This window comes from Triticum urartu, chromosome 7A, assembly GCF_056163025.1.
Source record: "Triticum urartu cultivar PI428250 chromosome 7A, HENAU_Tu73, whole genome shotgun sequence".
NCBI lineage: Eukaryota > Viridiplantae > Streptophyta > Magnoliopsida > Poales > Poaceae > Triticum > Triticum urartu.
In genome coordinates, this window is record NC_141879.1 from 29,697,683 (window position 1) to 29,713,578 (window position 15,896).

General features: G+C 49.3%; 1 pseudogene; it reads left to right on the forward strand.

Moving 5' to 3' along the window:
* The first annotated feature begins 10,665 nt into the window (after positions 1–10,665).
* On the forward strand, positions 10,666–15,242 carry LOC147957273 (disease resistance protein RPM1-like; annotated as a pseudogene).
* The last annotated feature ends 654 nt before the right edge of the window (positions 15,243–15,896 follow it).

The following is a 15,896-nucleotide window of genomic DNA, read 5'->3' on the forward strand; positions in this document are numbered from 1 at the left end:
ATGTATTCCAAATGTAGTCATACGTGCTTATGCAAAAGAACTTGCATGACATCTTTTGTCCTACCCTCCCGTGGCAGCGGGGCCCTATTGGAAACTAAGGGATATTAAGGTCTCCTTTTAATAGAGTACCAAAACAAAGCATTAACACATAGTGAATACATGAACTCCTGAAACTACGGTCATCACCGAGAGTGGTCCCGATTATTGTCACTCAGGGGTTGTCGGATCATAACACATAATAGGTGACGATAGACTTGCAAGATAGGATCAAGAACTCACATATATTCATGAAAACATAATAGGTTCAGATCTGAAATCATGGCACTCGGGCCCTACTGACAAGCATTAAGCATAGCAAAGTCATGGCAACATCAATCTCAGAACATAGTGGATACTAGATATCAAATCCTAACAAAACTAACTCGATTACATGGTAAATCTCATCCAACCCATCACCGTACAGCAAGCCTACGATGGAATTATTCACGCATGGCGGTGAGCATCGTGAAATTGGTGATGGAGGATGGTTGATGATGACGACGACGACGGATTCCCCTCTTCGGAACCCCGAACGGACTCCAGATCAGTCCTTCCTAGAGAGATTAGGGCTCCAGATCAGTCCTCCATATCGTAAAACGCGATGAATCCTTCTCGCTGATTTTTTTCTCCCCGAACGTGAATATATAGAGTTGGAGTTGAGGTCGATGGAGCACTAGGGGGCCCACGAGGCAAGGGGCGCGCCCAGGGGGGCAGGCGCGCCTCCCATCCTCGTGGACAGGGTGTGGGCCCCCTGGTCTTGATTCTTTCGCCAGTATTTTTTATATTTTCCAAAAATAATCTCCGCGGAGTTTCAGGTCATTCCGAGAACGTTTGTTTCTGCACAAAGATAACACCATGGCAATTCTGCTGAAAACAGCGTCGGTCCAGATTAGTTCCATTCAAATCATGCAAGTCAGAGTCCAAAATAAAGGCAAAAGTGTTTAGAAAAGTAGATACGACGGAGACGTATCACTCAACTTGAGTACAACTTTGCAACTAAATTAGTACAAAGTTGAAACACTTAGGGTGTGTTTGGTAGCATGTATGGACCTAGCCTAGCTGTTCTCCTCTAATACATGCTGAGTGTAGACATGCTGAGTCCATGCATTTGCTGTTGTTTGGCAGCGGTGTATGCACTGAGACATGCTGAGCTGAGACTTTGTTTGGCAGCCTGCATGTGTTTAGACATGCTGAACAATTTTGAATTCCGAATATTTTTTTGAATGGTGAACAAAATTTAAACAAATTTTGAACATTTTTTGAAAATTTAAACAAATTTTGAAATTCTTTTTTTAAAAAATTGAAACATATTTTGAACATTAAAAAATGAAATTCTGAACAGTTTTTGAAAATTTAAACATATTTTGAAATTCTATTTTTTTGAAATTTTGATTTTTTTTGAAAATTTAAACAAAATTTGATATTCTAAATATTTTTTGATAATTTAAATATTTTTTGAAAATTTAAATATATTTTGATATTATTAATAGTTTTTGAAATTTTAAATATTTTTTGTAAATTTAAACAAAATTTGAAATTCTGAACTTTTTAAAAAATTAAAACAAATTTTGAAATTCCTAACTTTTTTTGAAAATTTAAACATATTTTGGAATTCTGAACATTTTTTGAAATTTTGCATCAGACGAAGGTCGGGGCGAGCATGGCTGCCTCCATGCACCCTGTCTGGGGTGCATGAGATGGGCATGGCTGAGAGCCTTTTTTTTGCATCAGATGAGCATAGCCCAAGTGAGCTCATGCACTCTACCAAACAGCGAAAAGTGGGTCGAATAGGGAACTTTCATGCTCATGCACCCTCCGTGCAGGTTACCAAACACACCCTTATTCTTGGACGGAGGGAGAACCAGTGTACATATGCCTGTCTGCTCTGCAGCTAGCCCTGCCTAGCTCTGTTCCTTGGTTCTCATTTTGGACACGTGGGCACGCTACTTCCTTTCTGGATTACGTCCTGCGTTTACTTGTTTACTTATAGTTATGGATCATCATGCCAATACATGCCAAGGCTAAAGCCAGTGTACTCATGTCATTACTGTCCATGAAAGAGGCAATCTATGGGTTCAGTTAAGATGCAGTTTTCCCAGGGATCAGTGCTTCACAGAATCTTAGTGACATCTATTATGCCATTTACTGTCTGAATGCTTCAGTTGCCAAAACCACTTCTTACACGGCAAAACACATCAAACCAAACGAACCTGGCAAGAGAAGAAAGTACCATCGCAACTTTGGTATGATGTTAAGATTGCATCGGTAACCTTCGCCGTGCATTCCACTGGGCCGGGACAAATCGGCCATGTGAAGTGAAGGAAATGCAAAATGAGCTGGAATGGCCTTGGGCGAGTCTCCTCAGTAAGGTGCCATGCCAATCCTGGAGAAATTAACCTTAACCAATCCAGAAGCATGATGGAGGTCCCACCTGGCATTGAGTTCCTCAGGGGCGTCCAGTATCTAGGCTGCCGGAAGGAAGGAAGACGCTTCACCAACAAGTAAAGGCGCCGATGTATCTCACTCAATGCTGATCTGCTATACAGTCCGAGTTTCGTCTGCTGTTCAGGAATGTCCAACCACACGTCTCCACCATTTGCTGCTACCTCCACTACAGTGATTCACTTCTGCTACCACCACTACGGCTGCCTACTGCTACCATGTTCATGTCATCGTGTGATTATCAATTGTGATAATAAGATGACACAAATCATGTTTCTCGTCCATCCCCCATGTTAACGACGGTGGCAAATTATGGTCCTCTCTTTCTTTTTTCTTTTTAGGTGATGTCATATGTTTAAGCTCTACCTTTATACTCCCTTGTAATTTCCCGGCTCTGTCGGTTCCTCCTCTTAATGAATGAAACATAGTGCTGCTACATTTCGTCAAAATAATAATAATCACTAATGCTCAGGTATTCATTCTCATTGTCATATGGTTAGTGCCTTTGGTTGCTGCAGTTTCCTTTCCGGATTACGTCACAAATACATTGATTGATACAGAAGTTTGGGAGCCTAAAGTATGCATTGTTGTAGCTTAGCCTTTGCTTTCTTTTTTTAGGAAAGGGTATTCCTCCAATTTCATTGATGGAATCAAGAGTTTCTACAAAAGAGTTGGCCGAAGCCAACAAAATGAACATGAAGAGAAAAAAGGAATGGACATACTACTGAATATCTCTGAACATTCCTAGGCTGCTCCAACAGGCAGCAAGCACGAAACTCATGTATAGCAGACCAAAAGGCTTTTCACATACTTGTTCCTTGTCAATGAGTTTTAACAATTTTTATTTATCAATGAAAGCATGGCAACATTACTTTTTTTAGGGGAATTTGCTGCCGCATTTATTTAACCAACGTAGCTCGGAATGTCATCCGAGATTACATCCAAAACAAAGTCCGGGCGAGCCCCCAACCAAACCTTACAAAGTTCATCTCCTACACCTACTTTAGCATCTACGAAATACCTTAGTAAGTTCTTGATCTCCTCCACCCAAGGGCCAGCTACCCCCAAATACTTGGAAGGTTGCTTGATCATCTTCACCACGTTCTGGGCATCAAGCTCCACGTGCACTCTTTCTGCATTGACCACCTTCGCCACCTCCAAGCCCCGTTTGCATGCCAGAATCTCAGCCGCTTTCGGATCGGAGATGTTGGGGAAGTGGTGGCTCGATCCCGCCAACAGGGCACCCTCATGATTTCTGACTACAGCTCCTCCTCCTCCCTTATCTCCATGCTTTGAGACCACACCGTCAGTATTCACCTTCACCCAGCCCACCTCTGGAGCCTGCCAACTTTGGCGTGCTTGTGGCGTGGCCGGCTGCCTCTGATTTGCGTGCACCTCCTTCCACTCCTGCATGTGAGCTACAACCGTAGCTATGATTTCATGTGGCGGTGCAATTATTTTTCCATCTCTTCCTCATTCCGAGCTAGCCATAAACTGTATGTCGTATGTATCATCACTTCCCTCTCATCGCCCGACGCCTTAGAGAAGATTCCCCACTCCGAGTGAAGCAACTGCCAGAACTAAACCGAATGCTGACATGACCAAAATATGTGATGTATTGTTTCCTCCCGCCCACACGCAGCACAAAAAACTCCAGGTTTTATCCGGCGACGATGGAGTTCGGCTCCTACGGCTAGTCCGTTCCTGATTAGTCTCCACATATGAATCTTGGCCTTTCCTGGTACCTGTGTATCCCATAGGGCCATAAAACCCCGATGCTTGTTGACCGAAGACAAGGATCCCGGCTGTCCGGACCCCGCCCTTAACATTGACAACTTCATATGGTATGCCGATTTCACAGAGAAGCATCCGTCCTTCATGTAGTTCCACGCGAAGCAATCGTCATGGACGGGCCCTCCCACTGGTATTTGCTTGATATCTTGCACCTCATCAGGAGTAAACATGGCCTCCAGCCGCCCCGTGTTCCAACCTGTCCCATCAGCCGAGAGAAGATGTGCCACTCTCGTCACCCCCGGCATGTACAGTTGGCCCAAGGGCTTCATAGAACTGCTTCTTGGGATCCAATTGTCATGGTGAATTCGAACCTGGGTTCCATATCCGATCCTCCAAATCAGCCCCTCTCGAAGAAGATCACGCCCATGCAGGATGCTCCTGAAAGTATAAGATGCCGTTGATGAGCAGGTCGTTGTTAGGATCGAGTCCTCCCTGAAATACCTTGCTTTGAGAACCCTTGCACATAGAGAGGTGGGGACTTGGAGAATCCGCCAAGCCTGTTTCGCGAGTAGAGCTTGATTAAACACTTCATAGTCTTGAAACCCCATTCCACCGTCCCTTTTTGCTGCACACATTTTTTGCCAAGAGATCCAATGCACCTTCCTCTCACCGTTCACTGCGCCCTACCAGAATTTCGAAGAGATATAAGTTAGGTTCCCGCACATCTTCTTCGTGAGGCGAAAGCAGCTCATGGTGAAGGTAGGTATCGCCTGGAGGCCTGACTTAACAAGAACCTCTCTAGCAGCCTTTGACAATCCCTGTCCCTTCAATCCACTAACCTTTCCTTTTGATGATTCAGTTAGATAGTTGAACCTACCATCCTTTGATCTTCCAACCAGTGTTGGGAGGCCAAGGTATCTCTCACTCAAAGCTTCGGTTTGCACACCAATCGTGGTTTTGATCTCCGTTTTCCTCTCCTCATTACTAACGCACGTGCAACATTACTCGATTATACAAATTGTCTGGCTGTGCATTAGACGATCGAATTGTCTGGTTAATGTATATGATTATTTGTTGCTCTGGTTCTGAGATTGCAGCTAACTCAGTGTGGAAAACAAGGGTCTGCTGACTCCGACTCGTTCGCCCCGTGCCTCTCCCGCGAGACGCCGGGCGAACCCTAGCCGCCACCTCTCGAGCCCCCTCCCCCGGTCTCCCTCCCCTCGCCGCTGCCCTGAGGCGCCGCCGGGCAAAGCCCGGCCGGCGTTGGCGGCGGCGGGGACTCTTCTTCCTCCTCCTGCTGCGGGGCGCGATGCGGGGCGCAACCGCTCAGGGAGGACACCGTGCTTTGGCGTGGGGCACGGCGGCGGCGCCCGGCGCGCGGCGGTGCAGCGGGGCGGCGGAGCAGGCGTGGGGAGGTGATGGCGGTCGCGAGGCCTGGCAGGGCTGGGGGCATCCTCCAGGTTGACTCGGTGCTGCTCCAAATCTGTCTGGCGCGGGTTGCGGGCTGGGGGCGGCGTGGACCAGCGGCGGCGGCCTTCTCGACTGTGGGCGTTGGTGGTGGTGGTCTGGAGGTGCGTGCCCGTCGGGTCTATCGCGTTGAGCTCGGCGGGCGACGCGGGATGGGGGCAGCTGTCCGGCGTGGCAGTTGCTTCGGGTTGGCGCAGCGGCCGGGCGTGGCTGTTGCTCGGGCCGTGGGCCGCGGCGCGGGGAGGTCCGGTATGGGTGGTTGCCTCCTGGTGGCGCGGCGGCTACACGGTGGATCGGCATATCTGCCGGCGGCGACGGCCGGCTTCTCCGGCGTCGGCTCGTCTGCGGTCGAGCCGTATCGATTTTCGCTTCATCTCCTCGTCGTCCGGACACTAGTTGAATCCAAGGGCTGGCCCGCTCCGAACTGCGGTCCATCGCTCGTCTCGCACCCGGTGCCGCAGGACCGAGCTCGTCTCGCGCCCGGCAGCAGGACCGAGCCCGTCTCGCACCCGGCGGCAGGACCAAGCTCGCCTCGCGCCCGGTGCTGCAGGACGAGGTGATGGTGGCCAGTTTTGGCCGGCTCATTGGGTCTCGGCGCTGGGGGCCGCCCAGAGATGCGAAAGGCCGGGCCTTTCCGCTCGTCTTTTTGGTTAGGGTAGCGACCGGTCTCGAGTGAGGTGGTGCCTTGGTCTTGGATGCCGGCGCGGCGGCCCTAGTAGCACCCGCCACCCGGGGCGGCGACAACGAGGTAAGCCATCCAGCCTCCAGCTTCCCTCTCCCTTGTAGCAAAATCCAACTCGGAGATATCCAGGAAATTCTTGTCTTCTCCGTAGGACCGGCTTCTAATGTCACTAGATCTGATCCGAATCTAGTTTTTGAGCTGCTGGCGTCGATTCACGGCGTTATCCAAGGGAAATTGATTTGACTCAATAAAACGAATGGGATGCTATCGATCCCATTTTTGACTAGGCGTCAAATACTTTCAATGGCACAATTTCAAGATTTTTTTTCTTTGCGCATTTCAGCATTTAGTATGTACTTCCTCCGTTCCTAAATATTTTTCTTTCTAGATATTTCAACAAATAACTACATACGAAGCAAAATGATTTAATCTATACTCTAAAATATGTCTACCGTATGTGGTAGTCCATTTAAAATCTCTAAAAAGGCAAATATTTAGGAACGAAGGGAGTAGTTGATTACCGACCCTGAAAAATGGACCAAATTTAAGCATTTTGAGTTTCTCATTCTGCATCGCTTAACCTGTTAACAGGTCATCCATATCCCTGAAAAATGGACCAAATTTAAGCATCTTGAGCTTCGCATTGTGTATGGCTTAACCTGTTAATTAACAGGTCTCCACCAGGTTGTCCATATCAACCATATTAGTACTTTAGTAGTGATCGCCCACCCTGAACAATGATCCAAATTCAGCACTTGTGTGCCTCATTTTGTACCGCTTTACCTGCTAACAGGTCTCCATCAGATTGTCCATATCAACAACCTTAGTAGTGATCGCCGGTCCTCAACATGATCCAAATCCAGCATCGTCTTGAGTGCCGTGTTTTGTATCGCTTTACCTGTTAACAGCTCTCTATGAGGCCAGGTTGACCATACCAACCATGCCTGCAAACATCAACTATCATGATTGATTATTGGAAATATACCAACTTGTCTAGTTAGCAAAACTTTCAGTGGTGACAGCCTGACAGGTGAGAAGATATGTTATATATCATAGGACCGCAACATAGATAGCCACGTCTTGCTTAATCCGCACATAGATAGCCACGCCATGTTTCTAAAATGTAGATTGGCAAAATCAAGGCTTGGTGAGAGAAGCAAGAGGAATGTTAAGTTCTCATAAACACATGAGGACTGCAACAGCTTCGTCCGGTTCATGTTGGCTTCAGCCTTCAACAACGCTAGTGTTTCCCACTCAACAAGCCATCACAATGTTCGGTTGATTTCAGACTCCGAACTGCACAATCAGTCTCCATAGACCTAAATGGGACAATCCTAACGGTTTGGTGTTCTGAATTGCACACGGAGTTCACCTAGGTCGATTGGAACTGCACAACGTCGCCAGAGACCCAAACCTAGCTGGATCTACAGTCATTTCGAGGTAGGTCTGTTGCCCTTATTTTGGATTTCTCTTGTCAATATTGTAGTTAGCCTGGTACATGATTTTTTTTGCTGTACAAAAGTTGTATTTCCGTCATGAAAGTAATGGAAAGGGGAGTAGCCCGTTTCGGAAAAAAGGGTCTATGAAAAAATAGAAGTTTCCTTTGCATTATGATCCAGGTATGTGGTGGTTGTTATCTGGTTTTAAACTTTTAATGGGTAAAAGAATCAAGAAGGAAAGATCAAAGCCAGCTACCTTTAATTAAGAACAAGATAGCACACTCTTAGTCATACCCATGACTCCATGAGACTTCTGGATCTATACGATTCAGCTTCAATTACAACAAGACCAGCCCAGCCGGGGGTCTTTGTTTTATCGAAAAAAGGTCCCCCCCGCTTTGTAGTACAAAGCAACCAACACCGATCACATATCAATTGTTGGGGCGAGTAGCACAGCAAGCCCAAAAGAAAAGAGAAAGAACTAAGAAAAATAAACAAATGCCAACAACGGCAGCTCGACAAAAAGCGCGGATGACCCGCCACCGCTGCGCCCTCTGGATTCGACCCACCACAGTCCAAGGCTCCTATCCGCCGCGTATCAAGGAATGTGACACGACGATGCTGCTGCCCGGACGTGTCCTAGGGTTTCCTCCGACACGCGAAAGGGAGTGGGGGTGGATACCACCGACACTCTGCAGGAAGGAATGTGGCACACACAGGTGTCACCACATCGGAGCCGGAAGAACCGGCAAGGATTTCTCCCGCACTACAAACCCCACTGCCCAACCGGGCCGGAGCCAACCAGCCAACTCGCCGCCCACCAGCATGCGACACCGCGGTCTTGGCGCCACCCACGCTGCCTCACCGTGATCACCACCACGAGGCCAAGAGGACGGAGAAAGAAGCACCAGGCGTCGGAGTAGCATCACCGAAGCCGCGCGGGAGGGAACCACCTCCACCGCCGTCGTGCAGGAGGCCCATGCCTTCGGCACCATCGCAATCGTCGTACAGACGCGGCAGGGCATACCAGGCCACCCCTGGCCCGTCCAGGCCCAAAACATGCCCGCCGGCAACGCCGCAGCTGGTCGGCGCCAGCGCCGCAGCACCCACTCGCCCATCACCGCTCCCCCGCCTCCCGGAAGCCACGCAGTCGACCCTCCCCACCGCCTGCCCGCCCAAACCCTGATGGGGCCCAAAGGGCCCAGATCTGAGCTGAGCGGGCGCCGCCGTGCCACCTCGTTCCTAACGGCAGTGCCGCCGTCCAGCAAATCGCCCGCAACCACGACGAAGGGCCCCGCCGCCGCGTTGGACCGCCGGTGCCTAGGAGAACCCGCAGCACCGCTCCGCCCCGCGTCAGTGCGACACAGAGAGGGGAAAGGACATCGGCCGCCGCCACCAGCGCTGCCCAGGCCAGGCCTTGCGTCGGACGCCAGCGACGGCGGCGGGGAGGGAGGAAAGGGGGGAAGGCTCGGGGAGGAGGCGTCGGGGGCACGACCAGTCGCCCACGGGGGCGATGCGGTCGCGAGAGGGGGGGGAGGTCACCAGGGTTTAGGGTGAGAGGGGGGAGGTCGCGAGAGAGTGGGGAAGGTCTCTGTTTTTCTGCAAGGAACCATGAAGTTGTTCTGATTCACAAGGAGCTCACGAAGATATCTGACCTAAACCATTACAAGGCAGGTATGTTATCTATTAGTTTTCGGGCTATCTTAGGCTGGACACAGAACAATCTCCCTTTGGTGGCAAACAAAAACTTCTCCTGCCGCATCTTTGAAAATTTCAAGCCTAGTATACTTTGTGATTATACATTGTGATTTATTCTCCAGCAGTATAATCACAATACATATTTCTCCTGGATGAAAGGCGAGCTTCTTAACTTGTGATGGCGCGAAGGTCTGGCAAGCTAGTATGTATGTTCAGATTTTAATCGCCATCCATTGTTTCCCTTGGTTCCATAAAATATCTAGAATCAATATCTGTAGCGCATGATTGTTGATAGTGCTACATGCTTAGCACATGATGGACATATGTTGTGTCATTGAAGTTACCATGACGTTGGAATTTCTAGACTCCTAAAGTGACCATTCTTATTGTGTGAGAATGTCCTAAAGTAGACATAACGGTTCCTGCTAATTAGAGCCATTAGTTACTATATAATGTACCAATACCTTCCTAATGACTACCATGACCTTGCTTTCTTATTCAATTTTTTGATTGCTATGCATCTCTTTTTTCCGCAGCTTAATCAACAACTCTGGTTTTTTCCCCATACATCTGGAGATTTCTTATTCATTTTCTTTATAGACGTTCAGGAAATATGGAACCAAGTTACATGGAAATTCACATAGCCAACTATCTTAAAGTACAATATGCATATTGGCCAGCTGGCAGATATGGCAGATTGACTTCCTCTTTGTCTCGGTTCAAATTTCAGCATATAGGGCGTTTTAACCTAATATATAACTATACGGAAGAGAATAATGCATGATCATTCATTTGGTTGAGTGTAAGAGGTTCTTTTTAGTTAATAACATGAAGTTTGCTGCAGTTGACTATTTACTCTCCGAAGTTTGAGAAATTCTTGTCAAAGAGTAGTTTTGTTTCGATATGTGGTATAAAATTAGATAGGTTAACAATATAAAAATAAGACTCTAGGATGATTGATGGGAAAGCTTCTGCTTATTTCAATTGCGAATGTAGTTGGAGAGTTTTGAAGTGTTTTGGCAAGTGCTTGGTAGTAGCAGAATTAACTAAATGTTTAATTAATGCATCACTTACATCATTTTGCAGTGGGCATGCCCATAATATTGACGAGAATATACAACTAGCCCACTATCCAACAGCAAGAAATTATCAATTCTCAAAGTAATGGCAGAGATTGTGATTCTTCTAGCCATTAAAAAGATCGCATTTGCCTTGGCAAAAGGAGTGGTAGACAAGGCTAGTGTGCACTTTGCGATGTATGGCACACAACTACTAGAGCTACAAGGCAACATGGCCCGTGTTGCCAGGGAGCTTCGCGTAATGCATGATGTTCTCTGTCAAATGGATATTCGAAATCGCAACAATCAAGTATATGAGGGCTGGTTGGAGGAGGTACAGAAAGTAGCACATGTGATGGAGGACATGGTGGATGAGTACTTGTATCTAGTCGATCAAGAACATGATTTCGGTTTTTCCTTTTTCCTAAAGAAAGGGTTCAGAAAGCCAAGAGCTCTACTTTCTTTGAACCAAATAGATTTCAAGGTGAAGGAAATAGAGAGAGATCTTACACACCTATCAGACACAAAAAATCGATGGGTTACTCTGATAGATAATGGGGATACTAGCAGCTCAAATTACATTGTGAAGAGAGCCAATGATCTAGCGAACATTTCGCGCTTGCTTGATGATGAAGATCTGGTGGGGGTGGATGAAAACAGAGAAAAACTTGAGAAGTGGTTGGCAGATGATAGCAAGGAATGCTCTGTGGTAGCGCTACTTGGAATGGGAGGACTTGGTAAAACAGCTCTAGCAGCAAATGTTTACAAGAAGGTGAGAGAGAAATTCCAGTGCCATGCCTGGGTCTCCATCTCTCAAACTTATTCTAGAGAAGATGTCTTGAGGAATATAACCAAGGAGCTTCTCAAAGATAACATTAATGTTCTTTCGAGCACTACTGCTATGGATATCACTTGCGTTGAAGAGACATTGAATAAATTTCTAAAGCAACAGAAGTATTTGATCATATTGGATGATGTTTGGACTCCAGAAGCATTTGATGACTTGTCTAGGGCGCTTCCTCATAATGATAAAGGAAGTAGAGTCATAATCACAACAAGGGAAGGGGTTGTTGCTGCACTTGCTTCTCGAGGACATATCTTGACAATGGAAGCTTTACCTGAAGACAAGGCATGGGATCTCTTTTGTAAGAAAGCCTTTCCAAGAGATGCAAATTGTGATGGCCATGCGGAATTGAAGCCTTTCTCTGAGGAAATAGTTAGCAAGTGCCAAGGCTTGCCTCTTGCCATTGTGTCAGTTGGTAGCCTATTGCGTGTGCGTGAGAAAACTATGGAAGAATGGAGAAGGATAAATAACCAATTGAGTTGGGAGCTAATTAATAATTCGAGGCTCGATCACGTAAGGAATGTTTTGCATCTGAGCTTCATATACCTTCCAACACACTTGAAAAGTTGTTTCCTATACTGCAGCTTATTTCCAGAAGACTATCTTTTACGTAGGAAACAACTTGCATGGTTATGGTCAGCAGAGGGGTTCATTGAAGAGAGGGGTGAAAGGACATTAGAAGAAGTGGCAGAGTTCTATCTGAAGGAGTTGGTTGATAGAAATATGCTACAACTCGTTGAGATGAACACATTTGGTAGGATGAAGAAATTCAGAATGCATGATATCTTACGTGAATTGGCAGTGGACCTATGTCGTAAGAATTGTTTTGGTGCTACTTATGATGATAAATGCGGGGGGGTCTTTTGGGGTGGATAGACGATTGGTACTCCGCAAACTAAAGAAGGATAATTATCAGCCGATTTCTGGTATACATCAACTTCGTACAATGATTACACTTGACAATAGCGTGCCGCCATCCATTATATCTTTGCTATGCACTGAATCAAGATATATGACAGTACTAGAGTTACGTGGTCTGTCCATTGAGAAGATTCCATCTGCTATTGGAGATCTTTTTAATCTTCGCCATTTGAGTTTGCGTGATTCAAAAATACAAATACTCCCAAAGTCTATTGAGAGACTCTCAAATATGATTACATTGGACCTTTACGGATGTGACATACGTGTGTTGCCCATTGGGATTGTGAAGCTGAAGAAGCTTGGGGCATCTCCAGCCGTTGGCCCCCCAGGGGGCGTCTAAAAGCGCCGCCTGGGGGTGAGCCGGCGCAAAAAATGGCCCTGGGGCGAGTCGGCCCCCAGGGCCGCCCCCAGGCGCGTATTAAAAAACAAAAAAAGAAGTTCGGCGAAGTTATGATAAAACTAGTTAAATTTCGGCCAAACATGGCAAATTTCGGCGAAATTCGTCCAAACATTACATTAACCTAATCTAAAAAAAAGAAAGGGGGAAGTCGTCGCCGCCATCGTTGTCGTCGGCCTTCTCCTCCTTGACGCGGGCGCTCCTGCTGGACCCCTGGCCGGCGTCGCCATGGCGAACAGGCGGCGGCGCGTAGTCGTCGTCGTCGTCGCTGTCGCACAAGACGACGACCCCGCCTTCCTCGCGGCCGCGTCGGCGCTCCTCGAAGCGGCGTAGGGCGGCGCGCTGGCGCTCCTTCTCCTTCTCGCAGCGCGCCTTCTCCATCGCAATGGAGTCCTGGCGCGCCCATTCGAGGGCGGCGTCGTCATCGTCGGCGAACTCGGCCTTCACCGGCGCCAGACCCGACTCCGTCTTCACCGGCGCCAGACCCGACTCCGTCTTCGGCTTGACGAAGCGCGGAGGAGCCGACGAGGGGGCGCGCCGGTCGCCCTCGTTGATGACGATGCCGGCGCTGCGAGTGCGCCGGCCGAGCGGCGTCTCCGCCGCGGGCTCGGCCTTGACGCCGAGCAGCGCCGGAGAGCCGGAGGAGTGGGAAGAAGAACGGGACGACGAAGAGGATGAAGAGGATGCGCCGAACCTTCTTGGAGCCCATGGCCCGGCGCGTCGGTGCTGCGCCGGGGCGGCCACCCTCGCCGGGGGGTACGCCAACGGCGGGTCGTTGCCACCCTCGAGGTACGTGAGCACGCCCTCGAGTGTGCGGCCGGGGACGCCCCACCAGAGGTAGCGTCCCTCGCTGTTCTGCCGGCTGCCGACCACCGGCGCGCCGTTGGTGGACGCCAAGCGCTGCTGTTGGCGGCGCTCGAAATACGCCGCCCAGGCCGCGTGGTTGTCGGCGGCGTACTGGGCGAGGGAGAGCTCGGCGTCGGTGAGGGACGCGCGCACGATGTCGACCTCCTCGGCGAAGTACCTCGGATCCGCCGCGGCGTCGGGCAACGGGGGAACGGGCACTCCCCCGGCGCTGAGTCTCCACCCCGTCGGCCCGGCGCGCATGTCCGGCGGCGCCGGGATGTTCGCCTGGAACAGGAGCCACGACTCTTGTTTGCGCAGGAATGGCAGCCGAAGCCATTGGCCGCCGCCGTATCTCCGGGGAAGCGCTCTGCCATGGCGAAGGTGGGGCTGGGCGGGCTCGGAAGAGGTAGAGGGAGGGGCTGGGCGGCGGTGCTCGGGGAGAGAGGAAGGAAGGGCTGGACGGCGGCGAGGGGCGGGGCTGGTGTGGGCGCAGGTGAGCGGAGGCCGCCGGCTTTTATAGCCGGGCCGCGCCGTGTGTACGCGTGCGAGGGAGTGGAGGCGTCGGCGCGCCGTCCCGTGAACGCGCCGCCCGTGAGGAATCAATGGCAAGGCTGACCGGCGGCAGCCTTGCCATTGATTCCCCGCGGGAACCGAGGCCGTTGGGGGAAGACGAGGCGCCGAGTCGCTGACGCGGCTGGGCCGCGTCTTTTTCGCGCCAAAACAGCTCGCCCCGGCGCCCCCGGGCGCCCCCCAGCGCGTCGGGTTCGGCCTGGGTCCGCCGGCGCTGTTTTCGGCCCAAGCCGGCGAAAATCGGGCTCGTGGGGGCGCGACTGGGCCGTTTTTTCGGCGCCGGCGCGAAAAAATCGCCCGGGGAGGCCTTCCTGGGGCGCGGCTGGAGATGCCCTTAGGCACTTATTTGCTGAGAGAGTAGTTGATCCAGATGAGTGAGGAATGAGATGTTCTAGGGGTGTGCGTATCCCTAGTGGTCTTGGAAATCTAATAAACCTACAGACGCTACATGCACTGGAAGCACGGGACAAATCTCTTGGACATTTAGGGGAGCTGAGGCAACTGAGAAGCTTGAGGTTGTGGAATGTGAAAGGAGCCTACTGTGAACGCATCAGTGCGTCTCTGGTTCAGATGCAGTATTTGTCGTTCCTAGAGGTGAATGCAAGTGATGAGAAGGAGGTTCTCCAGTTGAATGTTTGCCTTCCAAACCTGCAAAAATTAATTTTGAGAGGACGACTAGCGAATAGGGCGCTGGACGAGTCTCCTCTCTTCCAAACTGTTTGGGGGCAGAACTTATATGTATTGTCTCTGTATGGGTCACAACTGAGAGAAGACCCCGTGCCATCCCTTTCTCGGCTGTCAAGTTTGACACGTCTACGTTTGACCGGAGCATACGACGGAGAGCAGCTGGTGTTTCTTACAGGATGGTTTCCCAAGCTAAAGATTCTCTAATCTAAATCGGCTAGTGATACAGCAAGGTGCCATGGCGAGCCTGGAAGAATTTTTCTTAGTCAACCTGAACAGCTTGACAGAGGTCCCACCTGGCATTGAGTTCCTCATGCCCCTGCAGTACCTAGCATTCGACCAAATCAGCAGTGACTTCTTAACTGTGCTGGAGCAGTGTTCTGCTATCCGAGGGAACTGGTGGTATACTCTCCAAGATTGACCTGCCAACGGGTCCGGGAATATGCACCTAGGTATGTATGCTATAACTATTCGCCTGCCAATGTTGGTTATTTAGGTCACGGGGTACTACTTTCCTTTCTCCCTCGTATCTCTAATCTTACTGCTTTCACATGTTGATGTGATGCGATGCGATGTTGCTTTTGTAGGTCACCAGCTGGAACCGTTATTTTGGTTTGCCGGTCAATGAAGGAAAACGAAGGCTTCAGAGTTGCAAGGCCAATTGTTGGTGTACCACATATCTTCAGGGTTTCCTCTGCCTCTTTTTTGCAAGACGTGGTACTACTGCTAGTTCCAGTGCTGCTGCTTCTGCCTGCATTCAGTGCTGCTACTACCGCTGTTCGTGTGCTTTTGCATATCAATTATGATCATATTGCCTATTAACTATTTCCAATGGTGGCTTTCAAATAAGACAACACTTACTGCGTGTTTCCATATTATCCGGACTGATTTCCATGTTATTTATTTCAACTATGTAATGTATTGCTATTTCAGCTATGAGTGTTAAATAAAAGCACTTTGTTTGTGATTCAAGATGTTTGGGTATTAATTTTCTTCGTCACGTGGTTGCTGCCTTAAGTTGATGCTGCTATAACTTAGCTGCTAGCTTGGGAATCCTTGAAATGTTCTATCAGTG